General features: G+C 37.3%; 1 long non-coding RNA gene across 4 annotated transcripts; it reads left to right on the forward strand.

Annotated features, from left to right (window-relative positions):
* Positions 1-18: 18 nt before the first annotated feature.
* LOC131370623 (uncharacterized) lies at positions 19-13,294 on the forward strand. 4 transcript variants are annotated; one of them, XR_009207448.1, is made up of 11 exons: positions 19-155; positions 2,904-3,325; positions 4,754-5,194; positions 5,332-5,422; positions 5,746-5,789; positions 6,043-6,126; positions 6,271-6,351; positions 8,122-8,265; positions 8,335-8,366; positions 8,457-11,412; positions 11,691-13,294. It is a non-coding gene; the product is annotated as an uncharacterized LOC131370623 (long non-coding RNA). The 4 variants fall into 4 exon arrangements; XR_009207449.1 differs by lacking the exon at positions 19-155 and adding an exon at positions 2,020-2,103; XR_009207450.1 differs by lacking the exon at positions 8,335-8,366.
* The last annotated feature ends 3,460 nt before the right edge of the window (positions 13,295-16,754 follow it).

Below are 16,754 nucleotides of genomic sequence, written 5' to 3' on the forward strand. Positions count from 1 at the left end.
GCTGACGTGGTAGCATTCTAAATGTTCTTCAGTCCTCGGTAATGTTGAGATTCAAACACATTACAAAGCTTGGAAGAGCCAGGATGTTATTAAATATAACTCAGATTGTGTTCAACTGAAGCAAGGAAGTCATACACATCTAGGTTGGCTTGTTGGTGAGTAAATTGTGGGGTAATTTTAAGTCTAATTGATGAATTCAAAAGCACTCAAAAGGTGAAATGTTTGTTGTACAGGAACCCAAAGGTCCTACACCAACCATAGGGTTTAATGGTTCTCCTGATCCCCTCAAGTCTGAAAGTGTCAGCATTATAATGGACAATAAGAACATTATAAGAGAGGCAGACACTGACATGACACAGGCTGTGGAATGCCTGTTTGCAGTCTATTGTCTTTTCGATGTGCAATACCCGGTTGCCATTAAGCACACAATGACTTTTATTCAAAAATATATGCTTAAACTTAGATGTCGCCACGATACAAGAACACCAATACCTGTACTAAAAATGTACAGTCAACTTGTGTAAATTGTAGTGCTATTTAATAGATGTTTTAATTGTTCATGTATTGTTTTTATCTGCATTGTGATTTGTTTTTCCTCATTTCAGAGATGTAAAAGTTAAGTACTGTATATGTACATACAGTACATAAACAAGCTTATGTATGTTTATTAAAACATGAAAATGAAATTTTCAAAACTTGAAAATGCTTAAGTAAAGTAATTAAAACTAAATGGTTGAATGTAATTAAACATTTTAAATAGAAAAAATGATTTAAAGTTTTGCAGTCTAATACAGAGGTGCAATTTTAAATAACTAATATTTTTGTATAATAAATTCAATAAATGTAAACTTTTTGAATTTTCTGGATGGGCTATATTGTCTTATTCAATAATAAATAACTCTTTCAATAATAAAGAACGCTTAAATGGTTCTAAAAAGAACCATCTCACTTGGATTCAAAGAACCATTTGGGGTTCTTTTTAATGAACCCATTAAAATGGTTCTATATAGAACCATTTTGGGGTTCCATATATGAAGCGAGTGATAGAACCATTTCTGGTTCTAAATAGAACCATTTCTTTTAAGAGTAGAGGGAATGAGGAGTTTATCTGCTGAGATATTTTCTCCCAAGTCTGCCTCTTTCCTTGAGCTGTGACGCCAGAGCCAAATTTACCTTTTAAAATTGCTTTATTTTCTTCAACTAACTGAGCTAAAAGTAAACACTGCTCTTCTGTCCAGTTTGGTTTTCTTGTTCTTTTACTTCCTTCCATCTCTCTTGGATTATCCTAAAAGGTGAACCCTTTTGCTCCCATCAGTCTGAAATGCTGATTACATGTAATAAAATCAGTATGGTAAACAAACTTAAATATAGTAACTACTGCGTGGAAATTGGTTGCTTCAAAAGTAGACACATTTTCAACATTTGGCTGCTTTAATTAACTTTAAGATATTTAGCGTATAACCGAAACTTTGCATAAAGTAGCCTGTATTCATTATTTTACAATTTCTTTATATACAAACATTATGATTACACTGTCCATTCTATTATAATATTCTATTTTCACAAAGAGCGGAATGTAAATATATCTTATTTAGACATCTTTGAGTGAGCAAAATGTCAGAACATTATTCTAATTCTACTAGGGGTGTCGCAATGTATAAATGAGTCTAGAAGATATTTAATATATTTATGCATATACCTTATGTTATGTCATGTTCTGTTAGCGGTTCTTGTTTTAATGTTGTTTTAAGCAAATACTGCTATACAGAAGTGTATATGTTTACAAGAACCCATGTGGTATCTGGGCCAAACTTAAAGCTGAAACTCGGCCAGACTCGGCCCAGATCCAATTTGCTATCTGGGAGCTTGCTCTCCTCATCCACCGAGGCCTGAGCTGCACTTTTCCAAGCCACTGTTCACTTTGCCTGTATGATTAAGACAGAGCTCGCCCCTCCCCCACCAAGTTACCCACCAATTAGTGATTAACCAATCAGAGCTCTCCATGAACAACAAGGGAAGATAAGGCTCTCATTTTCTCATGAAAACTTTTCTCCATGCCGGGATGGATCATAACAATGTGAGGAAAGATATGAAAAAGCCCAGGTATGTAATTTTGATTTTATTTGCACTAATAATATGATTGTTTTTGGCAGTAGGCTAGCAGCAGCGGCCCGAGTGCAGCCGAGTCTGTTTCGGAAACTATCGGCTTTAGACTGACGATGATTTAGCATTCATATACAGATATCTGTTTATAAAGATTAGCCTTTTCCCTCACATTCTCCACTCTCTGTAAGCAGAATGAAGTGTTTAAGATTTGGCTTTGTGTATAAATGAAGTTGTGTGTGATGTTTGTTTCTGATGACTGCTTCATGTTGGTTAAAAACCTTTTCCACACGAGCGCCCCTGGTACCGGGAGAGAGCCAGGGCAGAGATGATAAATCCTTTCTGAAGCATAGAAAGCCTTAATGTATTATAGACATGCTGCATACAGAAAGACCGGGAAGACTTTCTTCTTTAAGACTACAGAGACCGATTCCTCCTAAACAAAATCCAATTCCAACACCAAGGGGCTAAATGAACCATTTTCCAGCCTGGTCTCTTGTTGCATTGCTCTGTTCGTGTGATCTCTCAAAGTCTTTTCCCATTATATCTCCTGTGCTCTTTCTCTCAGCCTCTTTTTCGGTGTCTCTCTGCTTTCCATAGCCTGCTCCCTCTCTCTCATCTCCTCTTGTCTCACTGTCTTAAAAATGACATTCTTTCTGTTCATTTCTCTCTCCATCATCTTCTACTACTCTTTGTCTCTCCTGTCAGAATGTATTTAAATTTATTACATTTTATGTAATATATTTTATATAATAAAAACTGGATTCAGATCTCACCTCTTATCATATGCTTCTGTCCAGATTCTCTTCGGACTTGACTTCTGCCAAGACTTCCTTATACAAGGAAAAGCTTGAAGCTTCTGCACAAGATCCCCGAAAGCCCCACATCATCATCTGCACTACTCAACCCTCTGACTCCACTTGCTCCATCCTCCCTGACTGCTGAAGATTTTGCCACTTTTTACACAGAGAAGATTGAGGAGATCTGCCAGACCTTCATGTCTGCCCCAACTTCATCTACATTACACAGCCAGGACTTGGCTACTCCTTCACTGAAGCATCTCTCAACCATAGCAGCAGAAGAGGTTTTGTAGATCATTCACTCCTGCAATCCCACCACCTGCCCACTGGATCCAATCCCTTCCACTATGCTCCAGACCATCTCACCTGACCTCTTGCCCTTCATCACCACAGTCATCAATGGATCCATAACATCAGGACAGGTACCAACTGCCTTTAAGCAAGCAAGGGTTATCCCTATACTGAAGACACCTGCTTTGGATCCCTCTGACATCAATAATTACAGACCGGAATCACTTCTTTCTTTCAAAAATTCTTGAACAAATTGTTTATAATCAGCTTTATGACTATATCTGTAGTTATACAGCTGATTATAAATAAATAAAAATATATAACTTTATATTAATGTTGGAGTTTTCATCATTTTAGATGATAGAAATGTCTTGAACAGTACATAAACGTGTTTAAGTGTTTTCTATAAGCATCAAACTTCAAACAATTTTAGCAACTTGTTTCCTTCTTTAGTTAAGGTTTTTGTACAATGAAAGGTTTAGTTACTCACACAGTCATTTATCTCCACCTACTGGTTTAACTATGGACATTGCACTAAAGTTGACACTAGACTGTCAGTATGTATGAAACGTGCAAACACTGACCAAGGAGTGTCACAAAAGTGAAAAATCCCAGATGTATTGGTGAAATACTGGTGAAATATCAGCATTCTTAGAACATCTCTTGTTAAAACCATCCAGTTGTATTTACAAAAATATATATTTATTCAATAATAGTATTATGACAGTATAGTGTTTGTGGTGGTGTTTTTGAGCCTACAGTTTCCACTGCAATTAACAAGGATCATAAATCTGTGGTAATTATACCATGATTGTAAGAATGCTAATCCCATCCTGGGCACAGTGGGCAGTAGGCCTACCTGCACTTCTCATCTCCATCACCATCTCTCTTTCTCTTTATCGCAGTCTCCTTCTCTTTCCCTGTATTTATTCCCTTCCCAAAGCTGAGCTTTCACTGATAGTCTTTTCATTGTTGTCTCTGTAAGTGAAGAATGTAAATATTGGGTCAGCTGATATTCATGTTTAATCATTTTAGACAAGTGATTTTACCGAAAGATAATTATAACTGGGTTTATTAAATTAATTCACAATGTGCACTCACTTTATTAATCCTATGTCTAATATAATGAAAACAGATTCGTTAATGTCTCTTGCCTCGTCACAGTGATGGTTACAAAATAGCATATTAGCCTAATCGTGTGCATAATTCTAAATAGCGAAATTAGACAAGTTTTAGTTTACATTCCTGAATATGTCTGGCAGTTTTTTAATATTTCTATCGTAAAACAGCGGCCAAATAGGAAATATTTGTTTTAACTCCTTACAGCTTGCGCTTCATAACTGTCTGAGGCGGGAATTTTTACACTTGGTACCTGTGAACATAAACCCCGCCTACTTTGACTTGATTGGCCATCATCACAAACACTTTGACCTTGAGTGCTATAAGACTGCTGAGGCATCTCAGATGAGCTCTGTTTTCTTGTCTTTTAATCCTTGTAGCATGAAGCAGAATTAATATCAGGTAATTATTTTACATCTTTTGTTATTGGAAAAATACAGTGGTCTGGGTCTCGGGGACCTCAATGGTGGGTACGGCCCTGCTCCCAGGTGACATTCACACCGGCGTTCAGAAACCGTGGACCCTGGGTGCAGCAGCAGTGGAAAACACTAGCTAGGCCCCGGATGAGGACCTCTTCCTCTTCTCCACCACCGGCTCCGCCCCCTTTGTGAGATGCAACGTGACGCTGTGATCATCGGAGATTCCAGCATCCGGCCCATACGTGTGACCACAACTAAAGGTGAGGTACGCACTCTGAGTTTTCCTCGTGTTCTTGATGTCTCTGTGCAGGTTCCCTCGATCCTGAACAAGAACATCTGAGCTGTTGTCCTCTGTGCTGGCATAAACGACACCAAGCTGAAGCAGATGGAGATCCTGAAGAGGAACTTCAGGGGCCTGGTTAAGATGGTATGCTGGATGTTGTCCTCAACAAGGATCATCATGTAAGGACCACTTCCCACATACCAACAAGGAATTGAGAGCTTCAGTAGATTATTTGCTTTAAATAAATATTTACAGTCATGGGTTTAAGAACCATGCTCTTTGTTGATAACTGGAATGTTTTCTGGGAGCGTCTTAGGCTTTTCTGCACTGATGGCCTGCACCCCAGCAGAGTTGGAGCGGAACTCCTGTTGGACAACATCTCCAGGACACTACAAGCTGTCTGACTGGTAAGTCATATCAAGTCGAAATTACAATAGTTAATCAATTAATTTAATTGATGCAAGTACACATGTAGCCCATTCTATAGAAACTGTGTCTGTTCCTCGAATAGTGAGATCAATGACTCAAAAGCGGAAACAAAAGCAGTTTCTAAAGTTGGAGCTTCTAAACATTAGCTCACACCCACAGCACTTATAAATGAAGTGATCTCGGATAACAGTCTTGATGCACTCTGCCTTATCAAAACCTGGCTTAAACCAAATGACTATATTGATCTAAATGAGTTCTACTCTTAACTAATAGTTCAATTTGTATTTTTTTTTAATTACAGAGAAAGATCGCTCCTATATATACAAAAGAGCACAAACCTACCAGGTAATTTGGTTTGTCTCATAGAACTGTGTAGTGAACTAAAACTTGCTGGTAGGATACCAAGAGAAATATTTTGTTTACTGATCTTTTAGAAAATGAAATTGTGGTAATTTCTGACAGTGAGATTGAAACCCCCACACATAACTCTTCTTTACAAAGACCCATTTAAACTGTGGGAACTGTGTGTTACAAATAAAAGTATAAATTTCATACTATGTCTCTCTTTCTCATTTGTACATGTTTGTTTCATATTTAGAAGTTGAGGAAATGAATCAACATGTGAATGTAGCACTAGATCATGTTTTTGAACTGATTGAAAACCTGGCTCAAAAAACCCCAGGTATGAAACTGAACTATTATTTAACCTTTTAAATAATATATTTAATATATAACTATTTAACTTTAACCATAGTCATAAAGTTAGAATAACAATATAAAGTCTGACATTTCTTATGTCAATATCTGCTGTCTGATTCATATTTAGAAGTTGAACCAGAAGAGGAAGTCGATTACAGAGGAGAGTGAAATAACCCTACCCCAGATCATTTATTTCCAAACAACCCAGGTATGAATTTATTCCAACATTCTATCATACCTTTCAACACAAATCAAATTAATACTATGAATTTACATCGTAAAGTCTTCTATTTAACATCTCAATATAGACATAAAGCAAAGCTACAGTCAAGCGATGGTGAATATTCCTTCTGTTAAACAGGGTTCTACTGTCGTAAGTGTAAATGTGTGATACCACAGAACCCTTTTAAACCTAAAAACCACGTGTGTTCTAAGGTTAAATGTAAACTCTCGAGTGAAAAACTCAACAGTGACACTAAACAGCTGTTTTATACCACCGGCTAAAGTAGAAGAAACTGGTGAGAAATGTCTTAAAAATTAAGTTCATGTTTTCTCATATGTATAATATGAATCTCTTCTGAATGATGTTGCAACTTTGCAATGGCATTATACAGACGAGAGACTGATAAAGCCTGGGAATGCTAATGTATTCATCTACTTTGGCGGTCTAATTAGCGAATTAGATGACTAAGATCAAATAGCTGAATTCCTCAGCGCTGGTCCTAAAACATTTACAAAAAGTTAAAAATTTACAAAAGTGTAAAAGGTAAAACATCGAAGGCTAAAGGTATCACTTTAAATTACAACAATTCCGAAGTGGTCAATTTAAAATCACTGACTGATGTCGATAGTTCCTGAAAACATTGTATGGTGTTACGTGTTGGGATCCTCTCTGTGATGAACTGATGGGGAGAATAAACATAAAATAACTTCAAGGAATTCCCAATTCTTTGTGATGATGAGCTATTTCCCCCCTGCAAAACAAACTTCATGGTAATCTATGACTTGCTGGAATCTTTGAGTAAAAGCAATGAAGTAGAAAAGGCTCTTACTAAATACACACATCATCGTAATCTCTCGGTTCTTTATTTGATCCAGAATCTCTACTTTTGAGGCAAGACAAGTAGAACGATCAACCTGAACACCAACTTCATGCTTCTTTTTAAAAACCCTAGAGATAAATTACAGATCGGCGTACTAGCTCCTCAAATGTAACGTGGTAACAGCAAGTATTTTCTAGAATGTTTTGTTGACCTGAAAGCACGGACACCAGTAGAACTCCATAAAGTAAATCCTATTGTGTATGTTCAGACAGAATCCTTAAAATATTGAAAATGTGTTCACTTGAAAGCATCTCTCCTGTTGCTGAAATCATTGTTTGTCTCCAAACCGAAGGAGAGAGGATATTTTGCATGATGCACCAGTTGAACTCGTACTGAGTATTTGCGAACTAGCTTTAAACTTTCTCTGATGAAACGTAATGCTGAAGACAAAACTGTACCGGTCTTTGAAAAAACAGAAAAAATATCAAACTTTTAGCATATAAAGGAGTGTCTGTTGAAACAAAAAGGTTATTAATCAGTCTGGGGGGGGGTTTCTTTTACCTCTACTCAGTGTAGCTGTTCCCTTTTATAAACATTTTAATTGCATCCCATAACAATTAACATGGAGACCGTGGATAAAATGTATTTAGTCCCTAAACATCAGCTTCATGAACTTAAACATGACCACAGAAAATAGGTCTAAGAAAAACTGCTGAAAACAACTTGGATGATCCAATATGACTCGCATTGTCAAGCATTGATCTTAGTGAATATGAGAAGGCAAAGCTCTACACATCAGCCCTGCAAAAATGTTTAAACTTGGTGATCTAGGATGAACTATCAAAGTGAAGCCTTGTAGCTAATTTCACTGTCTCTGTTTTGTGAGCTAAAAGGCATTTGTGCATATTAAGTTAATGTTTTGCTGATTTATTTAGAAAACGACGTTGTGATTATTTCTGATGTCGAGTTTCCTCAAACGTCCACACAAGTCCCAAAGAATCTAAGAAGGCCGGAACATCAGGAACCCCAGTCTATCCAAAGACCTACAGCTGTTGTAGTTCCACAGCCTAGAATTTCACGTAAGTCACATCATAAAAGCATGGTTACTTTGTAAAACCTTTTGTCATATGTTTTTGTTTCATATTCAGAAGTCGAGGGCACACTGATAGTGATGATTCAGGTGGGTTGATGTGTTTTTATAAATAATTTCATTCTATATTCACTTAACATTTCAGTGCATAAAACTCTCTCAAATTTCTATTTCTTTTAGATGTGACACAAGGAGAACAAGAGGAGTTCAAACAGGAATATAACTTGGACTGAAGAAAACATTCAAGAGGATTTATTACAGAGGTATAACGTGGGTCAAGAAGAGAACGCTCAAGAGGAGTTCGAACAACTACAGGAATAAAACTTGGATCAAGAAGAAAACCTTCAGTTCAACAATGCAGTTGTGGAGTTATTTCAATTAAGGCAAGGTTTACTGGAAAAGTTTGATCTATATAAATCACTTGAAAACTGACCAGGAAGGAAGCACCTGCATTTTTGATTATCAGTAACGGATACATATATAGATGTATGACTGTCCAGAGTAATGGAGAGTGTGGGAAAGGGGTAAAGAAGCGAGTGCAGGCAGGTTGGAATGGGTGGAGAAAGGTGTCGGGAGTTCTGTGATAGAAAAATTTCAGCAAGAATCAAGGGGAAGGTGTACAAGACAGTGGTGAGACCGGCCATGCTGTATTGTTTAGAGACAGTATCACTGAGACAGAGACAGGAGTGAGAGCTGGAGGTAGCAGAGCTAAAGATGTTGAGGTTCTCTTTGGGAGTGACACGGTTGGACAGGATTAGGAACGAGTACATCAGAGGGACAGCTCATGTTGGACGTTTGGGGGACAAAGTTAGAGAGGCCAGGTTAAGATGGTTTGGACATGTCCAGAGGAGGGAGAGTGAGTATATTGGTAGGAGAATGTTGGACATGGAGCTGCCAGGAAGTCCAAAGAGGAGGTATATGGATGTAATAAATGAGGATATGAAGCTAGTGGGTGTAAGTGTTGAGGATGCAGAAGATGGGGATAGGTGGAGAGATGATTCGCTGTGGTGATCCCTGAAGGGAAAAGCCGAAAGAAGATATAGATGTATGACTGTGAATGAACAATTGATAGTTATTACTGGTTTCAATAATCATCAGCTATATAAGGACAAAAGTGACAGTTTGGGTGTAATGAAACAGATCATGGAGCAATGTCCAGTGATGTCAGTGACAAAAGGGCACAGAAACTAACAGTCACACTATTTTAATAATCAAATTTTGCATGCAGATGGTAGATTTGCACAAAATGTCGAACACTTTTTTTTTTTTTTTCCTCTTTTTCTTATTTTTATGCACAGTACCCATCAGAAATTAAATAGGTTCTGTCTGATACATCTACTGCATTGAGAAAAGGGCAAGGATGTAGCAAATCTATACCCAGTGAAATATTTAAAGACCCAGAGTCCTTGAGGAAAGTACTTAATTTTGATGAAGGCTATAGATTTTTGAATCCGGTCTGTGGCACTCCAGCATTTTGGCAAAGTGTCCAAAAATGTCAGACAGCTGGGCATTCCTACCTGGTTTTGTTCATTTTCATCTGCTGATATTAGATGGACAAATTTAATCACAAGTATTTTAAAACATGAAGGTAGAGATGAAACTTTAGAATGGGCTGAAAAATGTGAGCTTTTACGGCATAATCCTGCTACTGCAGCTCGCATGTTTGATTCTAGGTGGCATTGTTTTTTGAAAGAGGTGCTTGTCTCCTGTTCAGCCAATAGGATAAATCATGGACTATTTTTATAAGGTGGAATTCCAACAGTGTGGTTCTCCCCATGTCCATTGTTCTGGATTAAAAATGCTCCTCAAATAGATAGGAATTCTGATGAAAAAGTTGTTCAGTTTATAGATAAATGTTACGTGTGAGATGCCCGGTGAAGATGCAGAACTGTGCAGTATTGTTACATATGTGCAGTGTTGCAACAAGCATCATACAAAAACATGTAGAAAGAAAAAGAGTCGTTTTAATTTTCCTAGGCCTCCTTCAGTGTGAACATTCATGTCACAGAAGAGTAGAAGGGAATGTAAATGTTAACACAGAAGTAGAATATGCCCATGGCATAATGTTGGCAGATGAGAGCTGTTTTAGAAGAGAAATGACCTTCTCTAGAAGTTTTGTTTAATAGATTTGGGATTAGGGGCGTGCGATATGACTATTTGATCGCAGACAATTAAAATGACTGCACGATCCACTTTTCCAAAAAAATCGTTGTATCGTCCTATATGGTGCACGTTATATATAGAATATGTAGTTCTACTGATTTCGGGTACATCCCCGTGCTAGATGGTGCCAGGTTAAAAAGCTCGTATGCGTTGCTCATAAATTCAGTGAAATTAAGCGACGCACTCGGTGACAATGGAGGAAAACACGGAGGAGTTGGTCCCTAAAAAAAACTCATCAGTGATATGGAAATGGTTTGGTGCAAACCAGTTATTTGCAAATGTTGCAATGATAATATTTGCACGTCGGATGGCAACACAACGAACCTTTTTAACCACCTCAAAAGAAAGCATCCGAAAGAATATGCCGACAGTCAAATTATAAAGGGACTCCACGCAAGTACATCAGCAGGTACAACCAAGCAGCCAGAAACTACAAGGTTTAAATAAGCAACTCTAACAAAAGAATCATTTGAGAAAGGAACTCCATATGACAGAACGAGCAAGCGCTGGAAAGATGTAACTGACGCGGTGACATTTTACCTGGCCGAAGACATGATTCCCATAAAGACTGTGGAAAATAAGGGCTTTAAAAGACTGCTCAGAGTCGTAGATCCATGTTGCCAAATACCCAGCTGCAAATATTTTTCCTCCACAGCTTTATTCCGAGTGCCGCAGCAAGATGCAACATGCAATTCAAAACGTAAAGTTTTTTGCTACAACAGCTGATTTATGGTCTAGCCGTACGTCAGAGCCTTATTTAAGCCTGACGATACAGAGACAATATATTTCCCAGATGACCACACGAGAGAACTCGTAGCGCAAGGCCTTAGGGACGCGCTTGAAGGTTGGGGACTGAAAGAAGAAAACATGACCTGCATGACGACAGATAGCGGGGCCAATATGGTGAAGGCGTTGGAGCTTAACAGCTGGACTCGTCTGCAGGGCTTTGGGCGCAGACTTCACCTAGCTATCGGTGAGTGCAACTAAAAATAAATATTGTCTCTGCCATTCAATATTATTGTTCATAATAAATGTTTGTAAATAATAAATTAATTAAGAACATTGAACAGGGTAAAATTGAGATTGGTTTGCAATAATAATTGCACTGTTATGTAATTGTTTTGTATATGAAATGTTTTAGGTGAACATCTAAACGGTTTCAATAAAATTAAAATTATATAATTTTTGTAAATTAAATTTTACATTGTGCATTAGGTTAAATCTAATTTAATACATTTCTTTTTTTGTTAGAAAAAAGTGCCAAAGACCCTCGTGTTGAACGTGTAATATCTGTCTGCAAGAAAGTCGTCAGTACATTCTCGTTCAGCTGGAAGAAAAAGAGGGACTTAAGTAATGCTCAAACTGACCTAAAGCTACCTCAGCAGAAGTTCATCACGGAGTCTCCAACACGATGGGGTTCGAGACTCAACATGATCGAGAGAGTGCTTGACCAGGAAAAGGTGATTTCTCAGGTCCTGAAGGCAGACAGGAAGACGAGGCATTTAGTCCCATCATGGCAGGATGTTGACGTGATGGAATCTATGAAAAAGGCTCCGAGTCCTCAGACATTACTGATGCACACTCAGGTGAGGACTATGTGAGTATATCTTATGTAAAGTGTAGCCTTTTCTTCCCGGCAGGATCCCTTCTATTGTCACCCGACTCGACTCCGAGCTTTCTTCGGGACAAGACTTTCACTTTCTTCTGAGACTTTGCCGGCAGCTTCAATCGAAGAACTTTGTTTGCACCACCGAAACCTTTTTCGTTCCAGCAGAATCTCTTGCTTACTCCGAGGACTTTGAATCTCCGAACCTCCTTGATCCACTACATCAGGACTCTTATCAACGAACCAATGCAAGTAAAAGTTACTAATTATTTTAGATCCGCAATTTTAAGCTGAAGCCCCTTTATTAAGGCGAATCCTAATTACCATGACGATTCTCACACTGTTGTAATCAAAACTCGATCTGGAACATGCCATATTTGATCTCTTCCTTAATCTCAATCTCTCTTTGCCTACTTATCCCCTCTCTATAATCCTTATCCTGTCTCTTGTGTGTCGTAGTTAGTATGTTTGTTTTATTAAATGCATTTTATTCACGAGTGATTGCCTCTGTGCTTTGCTCACAATTTCGGGGTCCCTGAACATTGCTCTTGCTAAATTACAGCTAGTACTTTATAAAGTAGTTATTCTTTCGTGGCCAGGAAGATAACTTTCCCTGGAATTAATACATAATTATACTGTCTGTTCGCTGGACGAACAAATCAAATAATTGTTATTGATTCTGACATAGTTCTAACCCCCCATTTGAATATTTATACTTAATTATAACCAGTTATAATTACACTTAAATATTTAAATTTTGAGCTAAATTCGTTACAAAAGCCAGTGCTTCACCTGTTGAAAGTCAACATTTTGAGCCTGAATGATGAGGATACTGAACTAACAAAAACGATGAAAACTACCATTCTTGAATACCTCACTGACAAATATCAGGACCCCACCACTGATGACCTGCTGGATATGGCTTCGCTTGTCGATTCCAGGTTCAAAACACAATACATAGACAAAGACAAGATTGAGGGAATACAAACCAGAGCTGTGTCCGAGCTGGAGTCTTTGCTGACCATACAGAATCCAGCATCATCAAATCAGCAGCCTACCTCTAGTACCTCAACCTCCACATCACAAAACCCTGATGAAGATCAGACGCCACCCAAGAAAGCAAAGAGATCACTTGCTAGCTTTTTGAAAGCTTCAGGTGTTGCAAGTGTATCTGCAAGAAGAATCGGGATAAAATCGTGATTTTTCCAGAAAAAATCGTGATCTATTTTTTTTTTTTTTTTTCCATATCGCCCACCCCTACTTGGGATAAATCAAGAATTGTTTGAAATGGCATATAGATGCATAAATAATACATTAATAAATTTAATAATAAATTTGTGGGTTAACAAACATGCATTTAAAAGGGTGTTCAAGACACATTCAATTTATTCCTACAGGAGAAGATGCAGTTTGCGTGAGTTTGCCTCTGAGCATTATTCAAAAGTCCCAAAATATAAATAGTGAAGAGACGTGGATGACGAGTTTTGTTGACCGTTATAAGAACAGGCCAAATCGGAGATTTTTTGATGTGTTTGGCTATATTTGCATCTGAATATCACGTGGTGTATAAAGGTCAGTCTTGCAGAAATAAAATCAGATTAGACAACAATTTCGGCTTTATTGTGAAAAGAACATGTATGCAGCGAGCTGTTGTCAGTTTTGCTCGATTTTCACTCCCAAAGAGTCTGAAAGTTTTTTGTTTTTTTTTGTTTTTCCTTTCTTAGTTTACTACAATTGTTTTATCCTCACCACCTAGACAGTCAATTGAAACCAGAGGGGTTTAACAATTTTGAACAATTTTCTAGCGACGGCAATGTTTGTTTTTGTGATGGATCTGTTCACTTGGTTAGAAATGTAGTAAATACAAATAGAGCACTTTTTGAAAAGGATGCTGATGTCTTGAACACAGCACAAAACATTGATAATGAGGGGCTATTAGAAGATGGTGCGCACTTTGCCCTGAACAACAATTGGATTGCATGGAATGTGAACATCTTAGACATGATATTTCATATCAATATGAAAGTTTTAGCAAGTGGTGATGCGCCGGTGTCTTGTATTTAAAAAAGCGACAATTGTTTGAGTCTGATGGATGGGTTGAGCCTAATTCGGTCTTTACACGAAACTCAGATGTCTGTTTTCTATAAAATCAGACAATGGTGTCTAAGTAAAATTAGAGGTGGAAGTCCTAAAGCTGTTCATGTTTTTATTACTGGTGGAACAGGAACTGGGAAAAGTCATTAAGGTGATTAAATATGAAGCAACAAGATTGTCACAAATTGCTTTACACCCAGATGATATTTGTGTTGCATTAACTGCTCCAACAGCATACAATTTACAGGCTGCAAAAATTCAAAATACATTTTGTATTGGCACAGATGTGAAGTTTCCATACACACCTTTGGATGAAGAGAAATTAAATTTTGCGGGCAAAATTTCATGGCCTTTAGATTTTAATTATTATTAGCGTGATTGCTGTAAGCAATTATCTTATCATTATTATTACTCGTTTCCTGTATGCGCTACCAGTCCTAAAGGATAATGGCTAGAAACATGCTTCCAACGTTAAAATGTTGCGCTTGCTGTGCCGAAGTCTGCTATTACTTTTCATGCTAAGTATTATAGTTTATTTTATATTAATTTCTAAATGTATTTTTCACTGACTTCAGACTTCTACTGTGTTCTTACTCTACTACTTCTTACTCTACAGCCACATAAAATACCTTAAACTTTAGCTATAAGCCTCTTCTCTCTACACATGATGACAAATACTTCACAGTAGCTGTAGTATATAATCACAAGATTATATATATTTGAGAATGTCTTGCAATAGTTTAAGCAACATATCGCTTTTACATGAACAGTAGTATAACACTAAATCCCCATGTGGTACTATTACAGAGGATGCAATGCTAATTAGATTTTTTTTTTTTTTGTCCCTGTTACTTTTCATGCTCATACATAGTTTATTTTATATACATTTTATATTTTAATTCATAATACTCAGATTTCTGCTGTGTGTGAGACTTGGTCAGCTAGAGTGGAGGAACTTGCTACTCTTTCAAGTCTTACTCTACAGCCACCTTAATTTTTTTTTTTTTTTTTAGCCTTTTGTTTCTGCACATGATGAGACATACTTCATAGGAGTTGTAGTTTTTACGAAAATAAGCGTTCTAGGTAGGAAGATCCGCCGCCAACACATTTGTAAAGTCACACACGATGTATGCATACTTCAGTTTATACTCGGTAATCAGTTGGTGTAGCTGGGTGGTTTTTTAAGCAGAAACTCCTTCATGCTCGCCTGACGGACTGTACCTTATCTGGCTTTAGCTTGTATGTATTGAAAATGTCTTGCATTGATTTAAGCAACATATCGCTTTTACATAATGAAGAGTGGTAGAAACTACATCCCTGTTTTGGTGTATAGCGTATAACACGTATAGCTCAATGTGATGGTTATCTATTGAGTATTATGTATATTTTTTTTATACTGAATTCTGTAAGCTATTTCTGATATTTTTTGTAGCTACTTGTACTGCTAACAAATTACTTGTATATAGACAATGTATATAATGTAATGAAAGCTACACTAACACTTAATTTTAATTTATTTAATTTAATTTCTGAACTATCAAACATATCCTTAAGTTTTCAGAGTTTGTTGCATAAAATGTGCTGACAAACATAAGAAATAAAAAAGCAACACGAAAAGGTAATACTATATTATTTTTTACATTAAGGCTTTACATTAACTTTCACGCATTTACAAAATGTGCAAAAACCCTTCTCTTTATAGCCATTGGCACTGACTTATCCTGACTTTGAAATATCTTCATATTTGCATCGAACAACCCATGTAAACATACATAAAAAAATAAAGGTCTAATTTCCAATGTAGAAATACTGTATAAACTGAAATAAATGTTTGCTGTAAACATAAGCTCATCTGCTTAAGTGAATCTGATGATACGATGTGCATCAAGATGCATAGGTTACGATTTGACATTACGATACTGTAAGCCTGGCGCTGTATTGCTTTTTTTTTTTTTATCTAATTGTAAGAAAACTGTCATGGAATAAACACCACCATACACACAAAATCTTGGCAAAAAGTTAAGTTTATCAGAACTTAACATAGCACTACTTTTCTGTGCAATCTGAACAAAAAATGTGTCTGCAGCGGTAAAGAAATAAGTGCTCAGTCTCACTGTACTCTCTCTCTTTTTGTGCAACCTGAGCAAGGGATTTAAATCTACCATTATCAATGAAAAATAAGTGCTTACAGGATTTCCAAAGGAAACATTAAACAAGTGTAAACATTCTTAGATCCTTTTAACTTGGATTTTACATTACTGTAGATCACCTGTCGGTGCTTATTTTTCAATGTCAAGGTTTTTGTGGAGAAAGACCAGCTGGTCAACATGCTACGACTTCAGAACACTTCTTTGTGCGCTAACAAGGTTACCTGCAGTGGAGAAAACTCTCTCCGCAGGGACACTCGTGCCAGGAATGCACAGGAACTGCTTTGCTACTCTGGATAACTGAGGGTACTCCGGTTCATTCCACCAACTGAGAGGATTTTCTGGGAGTGGCAAAGGGGTTTGTTCTCTAAACCTTTTAATCTCAGATGCAGCAACGTCATGTATGGACTTTGGTGCAGAATTGTCTTCAGCAGAGCCAAATGTAGCTCCAAGCAATGAGCTCTTTAG

Source organism: Hemibagrus wyckioides, linkage group LG20 (assembly GCF_019097595.1).
Source record: "Hemibagrus wyckioides isolate EC202008001 linkage group LG20, SWU_Hwy_1.0, whole genome shotgun sequence".
NCBI classification, from domain to species: domain Eukaryota; kingdom Metazoa; phylum Chordata; class Actinopteri; order Siluriformes; family Bagridae; genus Hemibagrus; species Hemibagrus wyckioides.